This window comes from Dendrobates tinctorius, unplaced genomic scaffold, assembly GCF_039654945.1.
Source record: "Dendrobates tinctorius isolate UK_male_01 unplaced genomic scaffold, ASM3965494v1 ptg000013l, whole genome shotgun sequence".
NCBI classification, from domain to species: domain Eukaryota; kingdom Metazoa; phylum Chordata; class Amphibia; order Anura; family Dendrobatidae; genus Dendrobates; species Dendrobates tinctorius.
In genome coordinates this window covers 1,915,525-1,931,067 of record NW_027361681.1, presented here as the reverse complement: position 1 = coordinate 1,931,067, position 15,543 = coordinate 1,915,525, and the positions used below count along the sequence as shown (strand labels likewise).

The 15,543-nt window shown below is 45.4% G+C and overlaps 1 long non-coding RNA gene across 2 annotated transcripts in view; it reads left to right on the top strand.

The window, feature by feature from the left end:
- The first annotated feature begins 624 nt into the window (after positions 1 to 624).
- LOC141067904 (uncharacterized) overlaps positions 625 to 15,543 on the top strand; it is a 63,848-nt gene continuing 48,929 nt past the window's right edge. The window contains exon 1 of one of the 2 annotated variants that reach the window (XR_012226490.1): positions 625 to 776. This is a non-coding gene — a long non-coding RNA (uncharacterized lncRNA). Of the gene's footprint in view, positions 777 to 8,481; positions 8,922 to 15,543 lie in introns of those variants that run through there. The other variant, XR_012226491.1, reaches the window with a different exon arrangement.

Sequence of the window (15,543 nt, the reverse complement as noted above, 5' to 3'; positions counted from 1 at the left end):
CTACAGGAAGCGACTAGAGGCTGTTATTTTTGCAAAAGGATGATCTACGAAATATTAATGTCACTTTTATGTTGAGGTGCCCATACTTTTGCACCAGTCAAATTTTGTTTAAATGCAGATTGCACATTTTCTGTTAGTACAATAAACCTCATTTGAATCCAGAAATATAACTGAGTTCATCAATTATTAGATATATGAAGCTGAAATAGCTGTTGCAAAAACCAAAATTGTTATAAAGAAAAAAGGTTAACATTAATAGGGGTGCCCAAACTTTAACATATGACTGTAAAAACCGCAGATAATCCGCAGCAAAACGCAGCAAAAACCGCAGCAAAACCACACCTGCCAGGCCCGGATTCGCAACTTACCCAACCGGGCATTTTCCCTCTCCTCTGGCCGCTTGCCAGATAATGCGGCAGCCACCGGCCTCTTTTTTCCTGCCACTGGCCCTTTAAATTTGCTGGCACGGCGACAGGCAGCGGCACCCTAGGGGTTAAGAACGTGCCGCGACGTGACGCTGCACGTCGTCGGACGTTCTTTGAGGGCAGAGAGCCGGAAAGAGCACGCCTCCGCTATGCTCTTCTGTCACTGGCTGCCTGCAGGCAGCATTACTTGCCAGGCACAGACACTGGCCTATCATCAGCTTTGCCGCGTTCACTGACCCAGGCCAGGAAGCAGGAATCTGAGGAGGCTGGGCAGTGGGAGCTGCTGTGCGCAACTCGACTACTACCCCCGTGCGTCGGGCTCAGACCAAGCTGAAGTTCAGGACAGGTCCAGTAAGTTCATTCAAAGCGGTGCGGGCCGGGGGTGAGCTAAAAGAGGCTGGGGGGGGTGCACTAATGTGATGGATGTATATATATATATATACAGGGCATCGCTGGGGGGGCCACCATCTGCCTGCACTGATGTGGATGTATATTACAGGGCAGGACTGGGGGGCCGCCATCTGCCTGCACTGATGTGGATGTATATACAGGGACTGGGGGGGCCACCATCTGCCTGCGCTGATGTGGATGTATATACAGGGGCTGCCATCTGCCTGCACTGATGTGGATGTATATACAGGGACTGGGGGGCCGCCATCTGCCTGCGCTGATGTGGATGTATATACAGGGCAGGACTGGGGGGGCTGCCATCTGCCGGCGCTGATGTCGATGTATATACAGGGACTGGGAGGCCACCATCTGCCTGCGCTGATGTGGATGTTGTGAGGTAGCGCTGTCATTTAAGTATTATTATTATTATTATTTTATTATTATTATTTATTTATTGTTATAGCGCCATTTATTCCATGGCGCTTTACAGGTAAGGAGGGGTATACATAAAAACAAGTACAATAATCTTAAACAATACAAATCATAACTGGTACAGGAGGAGAGAGGACCCTGCCCGCGAGGGCTCACAATCTACAAGGGATGGGTGATAATACAGTAGGCGAGGGTAGAGCTGGTCGTGCAGCGGTTTGGTCGATCGGTGGTTACTGCAGGTTGTAGGCTTGTCGGAAGAGGTGGGTCTTCAGGCTCTTTTTGAAGGTTTCGATGGTAGGTGAGAGTCTGATATGTTGTGGTAGAGAGTTCCAGAGTAGGGGTGATGCGCGAGAGAAATCTTGTATGCGATTGTGGGAAGAGGAGATAAGAGGGGAGTAGAGAAGGAGATCTTGTGAGGATCGGAGGTTGCGTGCAGGAAAGTACCGGGAGACGAGGTCACAGATGTGTGGAGGAGACAGGTTGTGGATGGCTTTGTATGTCATGGTTAGGGTTTTGTAATGGAGTCTCTGGGCAATTGGGAGCCAGTGAAGGGATTGACAGAGGGGAGAAGCTGGGGAATAGCGGGGGGACAGGTGGATTAGTCGGGCAGCAAAGTTTAGAATAGATTGGAGGGGTGCGAGAGTGTTTGAGGGGAGGCCACAGAGCAGGAGGTTGCAGTAGTCAAGGCGAGAGATGATGAGGGCATGGACTAGGGTTTTTGCAGATTCTTGGGTGAGGAATGAACGGATTCGTGAAATATTTTTGAGTTGAAGTCGGCAGGAAGTGGAAAGGGCTTGGATATGTGGTTTGAAGGAGAGATTAGCATCAAGGATTACTCCGAGGCAGCAAGCTTGTGGGACTGGGGAGAGTGGGCAGTCATTTACTGTAATTGATAGGTTCGTAGGGGGGGTCACGTGAGATGGGGGAAAGATGATGAATTCTGTTTTGTCCATGTTGAGTTTCAGAAATCTAGCGGAGAAGAAGGATGAAATAGTGGACAGACATTGAGGGATTCTGGTTAGTAGGGAGGTGATATCTTGTCCAGAGATGTAGATCTGTGTGTCATCAGCGTAGAGATGATACTGAAAGCCATGAGATTCTATGAGCTGTCCCAGGCCAAAGGTGTAAATAGAGAACAGCAGGGGCCCAAGGACTGAACCTTGTGGGACTCCGACAGATAGGGGGCGAGGTGAGGAGGTGGTGTGTGAGTGGGAGACGCTGAATGTCCGGTCTGTTAGGTATGATGAGATCCAGGATAGGGCCAAGTCTGTGATGCCGAGGGATGAGAGGGTCTGTAATAATAGGGAATGGTCCACTGTGTCAAAGGCAGCCGACAGGTCCAGGAGGAGGAGGACAGAGTAGTGTCGCTTGCTCTTGGCGGTTAAGAGGTCATTGGTGACCTTAGTAAGGGCAGTTTCAGTGGAGTGGTGTGCCCGGAAGCCAGATTGTAAGCGGTCGAAGAGGGAGCAAGAAGAGAGATGGGAGGACAGTTCAAGGTAGACGTGTTGTTCCAGTAGCTTGGAGGCGTAGGGGAGAAGTGATATAGGGCGATAGCTAGATACAGAGGATGGGTCAAGAGAGGGCTTTTTGAGGATAGGTGTGATGGAGGCATGTTTAAAGCTTGAGGGGAAAACACCAGTTGTTAGTGATAGGTTGAAGAGATGGGTTAGGGTTGGGATGAAGACTGTGGTGAGGTTTGGTATGAAGTGGGATGGGATCGGGTCGAGTGCACAGGTGGTGAGATGTGATCTTGAGAGTAGAGTGGAGAGTCAATCTTCTGTAATGGTGGAGAAGTTGGTTTTGAAGGTGGAGGGCTGGGAAGTCGGGAGGAAGAATTCTGGGGGTTGTTGACCAAAACTTTCTCTGATGTTATCAATCTTCTGCTTGAAGAATGAGGCAAAGTCTTCAGCTGAGATGAATGGGGAGGGAGGAGGTGCTGGGGGGCGGAGGAGAGAATTGAAGGTGTTGAATAACTGTTTAGGGTTGTGAGACAGGGAGGATATGAGAGATGAGAAGTAGGTTTGTTTAGCTGTGGCGAGTGTGGTCTTGAAAATAGTGAAGGACAGTTTGAATGCGATGAAGTGCTCGTTGGAGTGGGATCTTTTCCATCTGCGCTCAGCAGCCCTGGAAGCTCGCCTCAGCTCTTTGGTCAGGCTGGTGTGCCAGGGCTGTCTGTTGATTTTGCGAGCTTTGGTATGTGTAAGTGGGGCAGCGGATTCCAAAGCTACAGCTATTGTGGTGTTATATAGAGCGGCAGCGTCATCCGCATTGTGTAAGGAATCTGTGAGAGGGAGAAGGGATTCAGAGAATGAGTGTAGGTCAAGGTGTTTAAGATTTCTGCGAGGGTGTGAAAGTTTGTGGGGTGGGGATTGTAGACATGGAGTGAAGAGGGAAGAGAATGTGAGAAGGTTGTGGTCGGAGAGAGGAAGAGGTGAGTTAGAGAGGTTAGATAGGGAGCAGAGGCGGGTGAAGATGAGGTCCAGGGGGATCACTCGCTTGCCAGCCACAATATCAGATCCGGCACAGGTTTTCCATAAACCAGTGTAGTCCATGCGGTTTATTAAACATCATAAACCATGACCAACAATATACAGTATAAACGGCATAGCGTCCATGACAGAGCTTCACTCTGTTAGCAATGTCCAATACGCAGGCTTTTCAGCCTCACAGTTATATCTCACCTTGTCAGGGTTCTCTCATGGCTGCTTCTCCATACTGCAGATATTCATTCCCTCCAGGGAACTCTCAGGCACTTGCAGCCATTAAACACAGTGTCCACATGCTTTCAGGAAGGTAGCCACACGAGACCTTCCAAACGGACCAATCAGGTCCCTGCATTCACCACATGTGACCTACCCTGGCCACATTATATGGTCCATAGCCACGCCCACCGGGTCACATGACTATGACCTCATCACAGGTCCTTCAACCACACATATACACTTTACAATAGTGTTATTAAACACACCCCCTGGGTGGGTTTGTAGGTAACTAGTCCCTGACACATTGAACCAGCACCTCAGCAGTATCACTGCTGATTAACACACACATAAATCTCCATCTCAAGGCCACGCACCTTGAGATACATAACGGTCATTCAGTATCTTGCCATTCATCCACTCTCCTGGGACATCCATGCAGCGCCCCCTAGTGGACACAGTGGTCACTACACCACATAGTATATACAAGGGCTGGACTGGTGGGCTGCCATCTGCCTGCACTGATGTGGATTTTTATACAGGGACTGGGGGGCCGCCATCTGCCTGCGCTGATGTGGATGTATATATAAGGGCTGGATTGGGGGGCTGCCATCTGCCTGCACTGATGTGGATGTATATACAGGGATGGGGGGGCGCCATCTGCCTGCGCTGATGTGGAAGTATATACAAGGGCTGGACTGGGGGGCTGCCATCTGCCTGCACTGATGTGGATGTATATACAGGGACTTAGGGGCCGCCATCTGCCTGCACTGATGTGGATGTATATACAGGGACTGGGGGGCCGCCATCTGCCTGCACTGATGTGGATGTATATACAGGGACTGGGGGGCCACCTTCTGCCTGCGCTGATGTGGATGTATATACAGGGCAGGACTGGGGGGCTGTCATCTGCCTGCACTGATGTGGATGTATATACAGGGACTGGGGGGCCGCCATCTGCCTGCGCTGATGTGGATGTATATACAAGGGCTGGACTGGGGGGCTGCCATCTGCCTGCACTGATGTGGATGTATGTACAGGGCCTGGGGGGCCGCCATCTGCCTGCGCTGAAGTGGATGTATATACAGGGCAGGACTGGGGGGCCACCATCTGCCTGCACTGATGTGGATGTATATACAGGGAAGGACTGGGGGGGCCGTCATCTGCCTGCGCTGATGTGATGTATATACAGGGCTGGGGGGCCTCCATCTTCCTGCGCTGATGTGATGTATATACAGGGCAGGGCTGGATTGGGCTGCCATCTGCCTGTGCTAATGTGATGTATATACAGGGGCTGGGGGAGCTGCCATCTGCCTGCACTGATGATGATGTATATAAAAGGGCTGGGGGGGGCGCCGTCTGACTGGTCTGAGATGAGTGATGTGATGTACATTATATACAGGGGCTGGGGGGGCCAGGCAGAGATGATGATGTACAGTTGTGGCCAAAAGTATTGACACCCCTGCAATTTTGTCAGATAATACTCAGTTTCTTCCTGAAAATGATTGCAAACACAAATTCTTTGTTATTATTATCTTCATTTAATTTGTCTTAAATGAAAAAACACAAAAAGAATTGTCCTAAAGCCAAATTGGATATAATTCCACACCAAACATAAAAAAGAGGGTGGACAAAAGTATTGGCTCTGGTCGAAAAATCATGTGATGCTTCTGTAATTTGTGTAATTAACAGCAGCTGTAAATTATCTGTGGCACCTAACAGGTGTTGGCAATAACTAAATCACACATGCAGCCAGTTGACATGGATTAAAGTTGACTCAGCCTCTGTCATGTGTCCTTGTGTGTACCACATTGAGCATGCAGAAAAGAAAGAAGACCAAAGAACTGACTGAGGACTTGAGAAACCAAATTGTGAGGAAGCATGAGCAATCTCAAGGCTACAAGTCCATCTCCAAAGACCTGAATGTTCCTGTGTCTACCGTGCGCAGTGTCATCAAGAAGTTTAAAGCCCATGGCACTGTGGCTAACCTCCCTAAATGTGGACGGAAAAGAAAAATTGACAAGAGATTTCAACGCAAGATTTTGTGGATGTTGGATAAAGAACCTCGACTAACATCCAAACAAGATAAAGCTGCCCTGCAGTCCGAGGGTACAACAGTGTCAACCCGTACTATCCGTCGGTGTCTGAATGAAAAGGGACTGTATGGTAGGAGACCCAGGAAGACCCCACTTCTTACCCAGAGACATAAAAAAACCAGGCTGGAGTTTTCCAAAACTTACCTGAAAAAGCCTAAAACGTTTTGGAAGAATGTTCTCTTAGTCAGATGAGACAAAAGTAGAGCTTTTTGGGCAAAGGCATCAACATAGAGTTTACAGGAGAAAAAAGAGGCATTCAAAGAAAAAAACACGGTCCCTACAGTCAAACATGGTGGAGGTTCCCTGATGTTTTTGGGTTGCTTTGCTGCCTCTGGCACTGGACTGCTTGACCGTGTGCATGGCATTATGAAGTCTGAAGACTACCAACAAATTTTTCAGCATAATGTAGGGCCCAGTGTGAGAAAGCTGGGTCTCCCTCAGAGGTCATGGGTCTTCCAGCAGGACAATGACCCAAAACACACTTCAAAAAGCACTAGAAAATGGTTTGAGAGAAAGCACTGGAGACTTCTAAGGTGGCCAGCAATGAGTCCAGACCTGAATCCCATAGAACACCTGTGGAGAGATCTAAAAATGGCAGTTTGGAGAAGGCACCCTTCAAATATCAGGGACCTGGAGCAGTTTGCCAAAGGAGAATGGTCTAAAATTCCAGCAGAGCATTGTAAGAAACTCATTGATGGTTACCGGAAGCGGTGCTGTGGGGCTGGTGTGGTGATGTATGTACAGGTGCTGCGGGGCTGGCTTTCGATACTTGCGGTACTTGCGATTCTTACCTCTTCCCACTCCTCCGCTGCGGCGTCTTCTGACTGTGCTGGTTCAGGTCAGAGGGTGCAGTGATGTCACGTCTGTGTACATCTGCCTGAATAGTCACAGTGCAGAGAGCCGGAAGACACCAACGTTGAGGGGTCCGGAGCAGAGCAGCAGCAGCCAGCGAGGAGAGGTCAGGATTTCAGTTTTTGTTTTTTTTCTATGTTTTGAGCAGTCGAGAAAGGAAATCATATCCCTATTAGTATCTACTATGAATTTAATTCTTATTCAGATTATATAGAACAATATCTACGATTCATAGATGATATTTTGATAGTGTGGAAAGGATCAAATGATTTAGTGTCTAGTTTTAAAGATTACTTAATGATAATAATTTAAATTTGTCCTTCATAGTAGATACTAATAGGGATATGATTTCCTTTCTCGACATACAACTGAGTGGTGATAGTTCAAACAAAAAAGTAGATTGTCACCTTTTCCGTAAAAAAATTTCAGGAAATTCCATTTTGCATGCTTCTAGTCAAAACCCACAACATGTGATCAGGAATATCCCCACAGGGGAATTCATCAGAGCTCGTAGGTGCTGCACCGATGATAGAAAATATAAGGAAGAATGTGATAATATCAAAAAAAGGCTACAACATAGGGGTTATAATTATAAAATGGTCAAAAAAGCTGAAACAAAGGCTAATGAAAAAAGTAGAGATCAGTATTTACTTCAGTCAAAAAAATCAGATAGGAAAGATTTTTCCAATGAAATGATTTTTTCCACTACATATCATAGTAATTACTACAAAGTAATCAATGTTGTTCGCAAACATTTACCATTATTAACTACTGATAGTACGCTTAGGGAAATTCTAAAAAATGGTTGTAAATTTGTCCCAAAAAAATCCTTGACAATAGGAAATATAATCTCTCCTAGTGAACTCAGTGAGAACACAGGTAAAACAGGTTGTACATGGTTATCTACGAAAGGCTCATTCAGATGCGGGCAGAATTCATGTGGTTTATGTAAATTCATGATAAATAATAATAAGTCTGTTACAAGCAATGAGGGTCAAGTATTTAATCTCAAAACTTTTATGAATTGTGCTACTGATTACTCTGTTTATATTATTTTTTGCACGATATGCAGAAAACAGTATGTAGGGTCCACTAGTCGTAGTATAAGAAGAAGGTTGTCGGAACACATTTATGACATCAATAATATCACTACCCGCAGTCTTTCGGGGGCTTCTAAGCATTTTTTGCTTGAACATAAGGGAGAATTGAGCAGCCTGCGAGTTAGTGCTTTGGAATTTGTTCCTGCTCCTCGGCGTGGTGGTGATAGAATTAAACTACTCCAGATGACTGAAGCTCGATGGATTCTAAAACTTAACACCAGATATCCAGCAGGATTAAATTTGAAGCATGAATTGATGTATCTATGCTAAAATAGTTGGAAACATAGAGATAAATTGAAAGGAAGAGGAAGGGAAAGGAATTAAGATAAAAAGGGAAAAACATTATTTTATTTTTTTATTTTTTCTTTATTTTTTAAAAAAAAAAATATTTTTTAATTTTTATTTTTTTTTTTTGTGCGGTGGTGTGCGCCTGCAATCCTATCCCATCCTGATGAATTTATATATATAAAAATAATTTGGTTAAAAAGTGACTAAACTATTAGATTATCACTAAGTGAGAATTCACATTGTAATATGTTTGTATAAGATGGATGTATCATAGGGTTAATCCAGTGAGGTACTATTACTAACCTTGAATTAGTGATTCTGGTATTACAGCTGATTCTGGTGGGTGTTACCCAAGGCAGCCTTCTTTGGTTGCTTTTCCTTGATAAGTGCTACATTTATCCGGTATTTTATGCTATGATTAAGGGTCAAATATGATCCGAAACGCGTAAGCCTACACATGCTTTTATTACATGGTATTGTAATTTTTAATGATGGACTAAATAAAGCCTTTTTTTTATTTTTCTATATCGTGTGCTGGAACTACAAAAGTTTTTTTCACTAAGAATTTTCTCCCAGATGGGGATGGATTTATTCCGTGCACCGAGATCATGGAAAGGAGGACTGGGAAGGCTGGATCAGGTGAGCTGAAGATTAATTCTATATTGCCTGTATGGAGGACTATGTGGTGCCCATAATACTGTATGGAGCAATATATGGAGCTCATTATACTGTATCAAGCAATATATGGGGCATGTTATTCTGTATGGAGCGCTATGTGGTGCCCATAATACTGTATGGAGCAATATATGGAGCTCATTATACTGTATGGAGCAATATATGGGGCATGTTATTCTGTATGGAGCACTATGTGGTGCCCATAATAGTATATGGAGGACAATACTGTCTGGTTTCTGACCTATTGTAGAATGTACAATAGATATCAGTCATGTAATGTAAGAAGTGAAATCTTTGGCATTGTATATCTATATTTCTTTGCTGTATCTATGAATTGTGGTACGTGTTAAAGAAGCCCACTGAGACTTTCACCCGGGGCCCACAAAAACCTGGAGCCGGCCCTGTATGAACTGCACAGTACCACTTCTCCTGTCGACATTGGACTTTGGGAGGGTCAATATCGGTTTAGTATTTTCAATATTACTATGGCCAGATAAAAATAAAATATTGGAACAGTTGTTTAAATGTATTATCCCAAGTATAACTTTCCAATTCCTGGAGATCCGACTGCTGGGACCTTCATGATCCTGAAAATCGGAGCTCTGTAGAGCACCATGTAAATGCAGCTGTGGTCGATCATACGCACTGTGGTGCCATTCACATGTGGCTCTTCAAATATCTCCTTTTAGGAGAGTGATGAGGGGACGACAAAGTATAGCAAAAATTCACTGATCGGGGTGAGGAGTGTTATAGTTTGTGGGGTCTGTGTGGCAGGGCTGCTTTTTTGTCCCAGTCCGGCCCTGGTTTCTGCTAAGAGCTGCAGTTTTTGTGCAGAAAAATCCACAGGAGAATCTGCAACGTGTGCACATAGCCTTATAAATAACTGCTGCGGCTCATCATTGTGTAGATACCTAAGTGGCCACAAGATGGCACTCTCTCCCCACTGGAAACTATTGTTTACTTGAAATGATCTATAGCAGAACTCTGATATACTGTATGTAATGTCTCAAAATATAGGACGAGGGGAAGAGGGAAAGTCAGCTCACCACAGCATGTTGTTCTGTTAGGCTAAGTGCACACGTACCGGAACTCTCGCAGAAATTACCACGAGAATTCCGGAATTCCAGTCCGCGGGAAAATCGCATTTTAAATTCCAGCGATTTTCCCGCGGAAAAACTAGCATTTTGGAAGCGTAATTAGCTTGCAGAATGCTAGCGTTTTCCAAGTGATCTGGAGCATCGCTTAGAGAACTGATTGACAGGTTGGTCACACTCGTCAAACATAGTGTTTGACGAGTGTGACCAACTTTTTACTACTGAGGCCGCCTATGCGGCATCAGTAGTAAAAGATAGAATGTAAAAAAAAAATAAAAAATGGTGTTATTCTTACCCTCCGACGTCCCGCGCAGCCGTTCCCAGTAATCCTTTGCGAAAATGCCCGCGATGACGTCCGTTCTCGCGGGATCGCGATGTCTCGCGGTAATTCGCGATGACGCCGCGCAAATGACCGCGAGACTTCGCGATCCCGCGAGAACGGACGCCATTGCGGGCATTTTCGCAAAGGATTACTGGGACCGGGAGCGTGGAGAGAGGTGGGAAGGCTGCGCGGGACGTCGGAGGGTGAGAATAACAATATTTTTTATTTTTAAATTCTATTTTTTACAGGGATATGGTACCCAAAGCCCGGAGGACAGTCTCCTCTCCTCCGGACCGTGGGTACCATCCGCAAATGTTCTGCTTACTGTCCGCATGGTGTGCACAGCCACATGCGGAAAGTAAGCAGAACAATGCATTCCTATGGGTGCGGGATCGCCGCGATTCCGCAAATGAATGAGCATGCTGCGGTTTTTACCGCGAAGCGATTCCGCCGCGGCAAAAACTGCAGCATTAGCACAGCATTGCGGAATCCCATAGGAATGCATGGGATGCTTATTTTTCGCAGCAAAATCGCGCGGTTAAAACCGCCGTGGAAACGCGAAAAAAACGCCACGTGTGAACTCAGCCTTAGTGGAAGCCCTCTGCATGGAACCACCCAAGTCCAGGGCGTCAGCAATCAGCAAAAAGAAAGGAAGGTGTGCTCCAGCGATGAAACCATCCACTGATGTATAAAAGTAATAGTTTATTTCTTAAAATACATGTAATGTCTGGTTTATTAATATTTAGCCTTGTAGGCAGTGTGAATGTTGGATGGTTCTGAGTGGTTTAGGCTATTTGCACACGATGCGTTTTTGCGGCTTTTTTTTACTCCTAAAATGCAATGGAATATTAAAGCAAGGTAATTCAATGACAATCCTGAAGTGTGGTGCACATGATCAGTAAATTTCCATCCGTACTTGCAATGTTTTATTTTCTGCAGCATGTCAATTCTTTTTGCGTTTCTGCAGCGTTTTTGAGTCATTCACTTAAATTGAGTCAGTCAAATCTGCAGCAAAAAACACAGGTGTTAAAAAGTTTGAGGATTTGCTGCAGATTTGCTGCAAATTGTCAAATGAAATTATGTCAGAAGGAGGAAGAGTGTGTGGGCGGAGAATACATGCGTGTGTCTGTGTCTGTGTGTGTACCCATGCGACAAACAGCCCATAGTGATTGTACATAAGCGTTGTCTGATGGGACTACTACTCCCATCCGGCTATGTCTGCTGTCACATATAACAGAGACAGCATGAGCTGATGATGTGAGAATAGTCTCATCATCCAGTGCCTCTGTTCAAAAAATCAAAACATTTACATAATTACATACATATTCACATAGAAAATACATACTCACCGAACACCTAATCACCGACGCCCTCATCTCCTGAAAACACTCAAAAATATTAAACCAACATGTACTCGCTGTCCGCCATAGTCCATTTAATACCGAGTGTCCCATGGCGATATCACGTGTAGAGCAGTCACATCGGGAGATGTTATTGCTCTACCCAGCCTCCGGCGATACACTGCGTGAGCGATTTCCTCCTGTCAGTGTATCACTGAGCTGCCCTGAGAGTTCATCAGCTGATCAGCTCCGGTTCTCACGCAGTGGTGCCGTAAGTGACAGCACCATAGCTGATGAACTCCGGTGAACTCTCTGATGGCAGCTCAGTGATACACTGACAGGAAGTAATCGCTCCCGCAGTGTATCGCCGGAGGCTGGGCAGAGCGGTCTCATCTCCCAATGTGACTGTTCTACACGTGAGATCACCATGGGACACTTGGTATTACGTGGACTCCGTCGGACAGGATAATATTATATGTTGGTTTATTATTTTTTGATTGTTTGCAGGAGACAAGGGCATCAGAGTTTAGGCGTTCAGTAAGTGTGGTAAATTTAGATTCAATAAGGAAGTCTGTGATTATTTCAATTAAAGGACTTTATTCTGGGTGTCTGTGTTTTTATACAGTATAACTATGGTGTTAGTAATGGATAGGTGTCTTATAGATGCCTCTCCATTACTAACCTGTGGGCTTAATTTGTCACCTGAGAATACAAAGGTGACATCAACCTCACAAAAATGAACCTCACTTGCTACGGCTACATGGCAAGTGGGAAGAGCGAGGCTAAGTGCTAGAATTGGCGCATGTGCGCCATTTCTGGGGAGGCTGAGAGCTGATGTTATTAGCCTGGGGGAGTACCAATATCCATTGCCCCTTCCCAGTTTATTAATATCAACCTGCAGCTGACTGCCTAGCCTTTGCTAATTCGATTTTATAGGGGGACCCCATGTCACTTTTTTTTCTGGGGTTCCCCTATAAACTAGCCAGTAAAGGATAAGCAAACAGCTGTAAGCAGATATTAATCCCTTCCCGACCTTTGACGCCACATAGCCGTCAAGGAAAGTCGTGCCAATATCACCCATGACGTCTATGTGGCATCATGGATTGATTGCCCCCCTGCGGGTCAGGTGACCGGAGTCACTGAAAGGTCACCCGACCCGCACACAGAGGACACTTTAAAGTCCACCCCAGGGGGCATGGCTTAGCCCCCCACGTGCCTACAATCGCTCTGATTGGCTGTTTCACTTTTAACAGCCAATCAGAGCAATTTGTAATATTTCACCAATGAAATTTGGTGAAATATTACAATCCAGCCATGGCCGATGCTGCAATAGCATCTGCCATGGTTGGAGACCGAGACCCGAACCCCCCCACACTGACTGGCTGGGGTGATCGACCCCCGCCTCCGACGGACAGCGCAATCTGCCGCCGCCGTTAACATCAGCTCCCCTTCCCTCCTCTCCCCCACCTTCCGATCCCCCCCTCACCCCCCACGGTACCTACAAAGTCCCTCTGGCCGTCCCAGTGTCCCGCCATCCCGGAACATGGGTGCCGCCATCTTGGAAAATGGCGGGCGCAAGCTCTGTGCGCCTGCCGGAATTTGCTGGCTGCAGATTCATTTTTTCATTTTGATCACTGTGATAAACTTTCAAAGTGATCAAAATAAAAAAAGGAAATACACCCCCCTGTTTATCACCCCCATAGGCAGTCACAAATAATAAATTTAAAAAAAAAAAAATATTTTTCCATTAGGGTTAGAGTTAGGGTTAGGGTTGGAATTAGGGTTAGAGATAGGGTTAGGATTAGAAATAGGGTTAGGGTTGGAATTAGGGTTAGGGTTGGAATTAGGGTTAGGGGTGGGATTAGGGTTAGGGTTGGAATTAGGGTTAAGATTAGGGTTAGGGGTGGGTTGGGGTTGGGATTAGGGTTAGGCTTGTGGTTAGGGTTATAGCTGGGATTAGGGTTAGGGGTGTGTTGGGGTTAGAGTTGGAGTTAGAATTGAGGGGTTTCCACTGTTTAGGCACATCACGGGGTCTCCAAACGTGACATGGCGCCATCATTTATTCCAGCAAATTTTGCGTTCAAAAAGTCAAACAGTGCTCCCTCCATTCCTAGCACTGACGTGTGCCCAAACAGTGGTTCACCCCCACATATGGGGTATCAGCGTACTCAGGAAAAATTGCACAACAACTTTGGGGGTCTAAATTCTCCTGTTACCCTTGGGAAAATAAAAAATTGGGAGATAAAAAAATTATTTTTGTGTAAAAAAAATTATTTTTTTATTTTCAAGGCTCTGAGTTATAAACTTCTGTGACGCACTTGGGGGTTCAAAGTGCTCACCACACATCTAGATAAGTTCCTTGGGGGTGTCTAGTTTCCAAAATGGGGTCACTGTTTCCACTGTTTATGCACATCATAGGCTCTGCAAACGTAACATGATGCCCGCATGCCATTACATCAAGTCGGTATTTCAAAACGTCACTACTTCCCTTCCGAGCCGGGACGTGTGCCCAAACAGTGGTTCCCCCCACATATGGGGTACCAGTGTACTCAGGACAAACTGGACAACAACTTTTGTAGCCCAATTTCTCCTGTTACCATTGTGAAAATAAAAAATAGCGAGCTAAAAAATCATTTTTTGAGGAAAAAAAAAATATTATTTTCACGGCTCTGCGTTATACACGTCTGTGAAGCACCTGGGGGTTCAAAGTGCTCACTGCACATCTAGATAAGTTCCTTAAGGGGTCTAGGTTCCAAAATGGGGTCATTTGTGGGGGAGCTCCAAAGTTTAGGCACACAGGGGCTCTCCAAACACGACATGGTGTCCGCTAACCATTGGAGCTAATTTTCCATTCAAAAAGTCAAATGGCGCTCCTTCCCTTCTCAGCCCTGCCGTGCACTCACAGTGGCTCCCCCCACATATGGGGTACCAGCGTAATCAGTACAAACTGGACAACAACTTTAGGTGTCCAATTTATTCTGTTACCCTTGGAGAAAAAAAATGGGCTAAAAAATCATTTTTGAGGAAAAAAATGATTTTTTATTTTCACTGCTCTGCGTTATAAACTTCTGTGAAGCACTTGGGGGTTCAAAATGCTCACCACACATCTAGATAAGTTCCTTGGGGGGTCTAGTTTCCAAATGGGGTCACTTGTGCGGGAGCTCCAATGTTTAGGTACACAAGGGCTCTCCACACGCGACATGGTGTCCACTAACAATTGGAGCTAATTTTCCATTCAAAAAGTCAAATGGTGCTCCTTCTCTTCCGGGCCCTGCCATGCGCCCAAACAGTGGTTTATGACCACATATAAGGTATCGGTGTACTCGGGAGAAATTGCCCAACAAATTTTAGGATCCATTTTATCCTGTTGCCCATGTGAAAATGAAAAAACTGAGGTTAAAAAATATTTTTGTGAAAAAAAAACCTTTTTTTTTACGGATCAATTTGTGAAGCACCTGGAGGTTCAAAGTGCTCACTATGCATCTAGATAAGTTCCTTGGAGGGTCTAGTTTCCAAAACAAGGTCACTTGTGGGGGAGCTCCAATGTTTAGGCACACAGGGACTCTCCAAACACGACATGGCAACCGCTAAATATTCCAGCATATTTTCCATTCAAAAAGTCAAATGGGGCTCCTTCCCTTCTGAGTCCTGACCACATGACCACATATGAGGTATGGGTGTACTCAGGAGAAATTGCCAAACAAATTTTAGGATCCATTTATCCTGTTACCCATGTGAAAATGAAAAAATTGATGCTAAAAGAAAATTTTTGTTGGAAAAATTAAAATGTCAATTTTATCCTTCCACGTTGCTTTAGTTCCTGTGAAGCA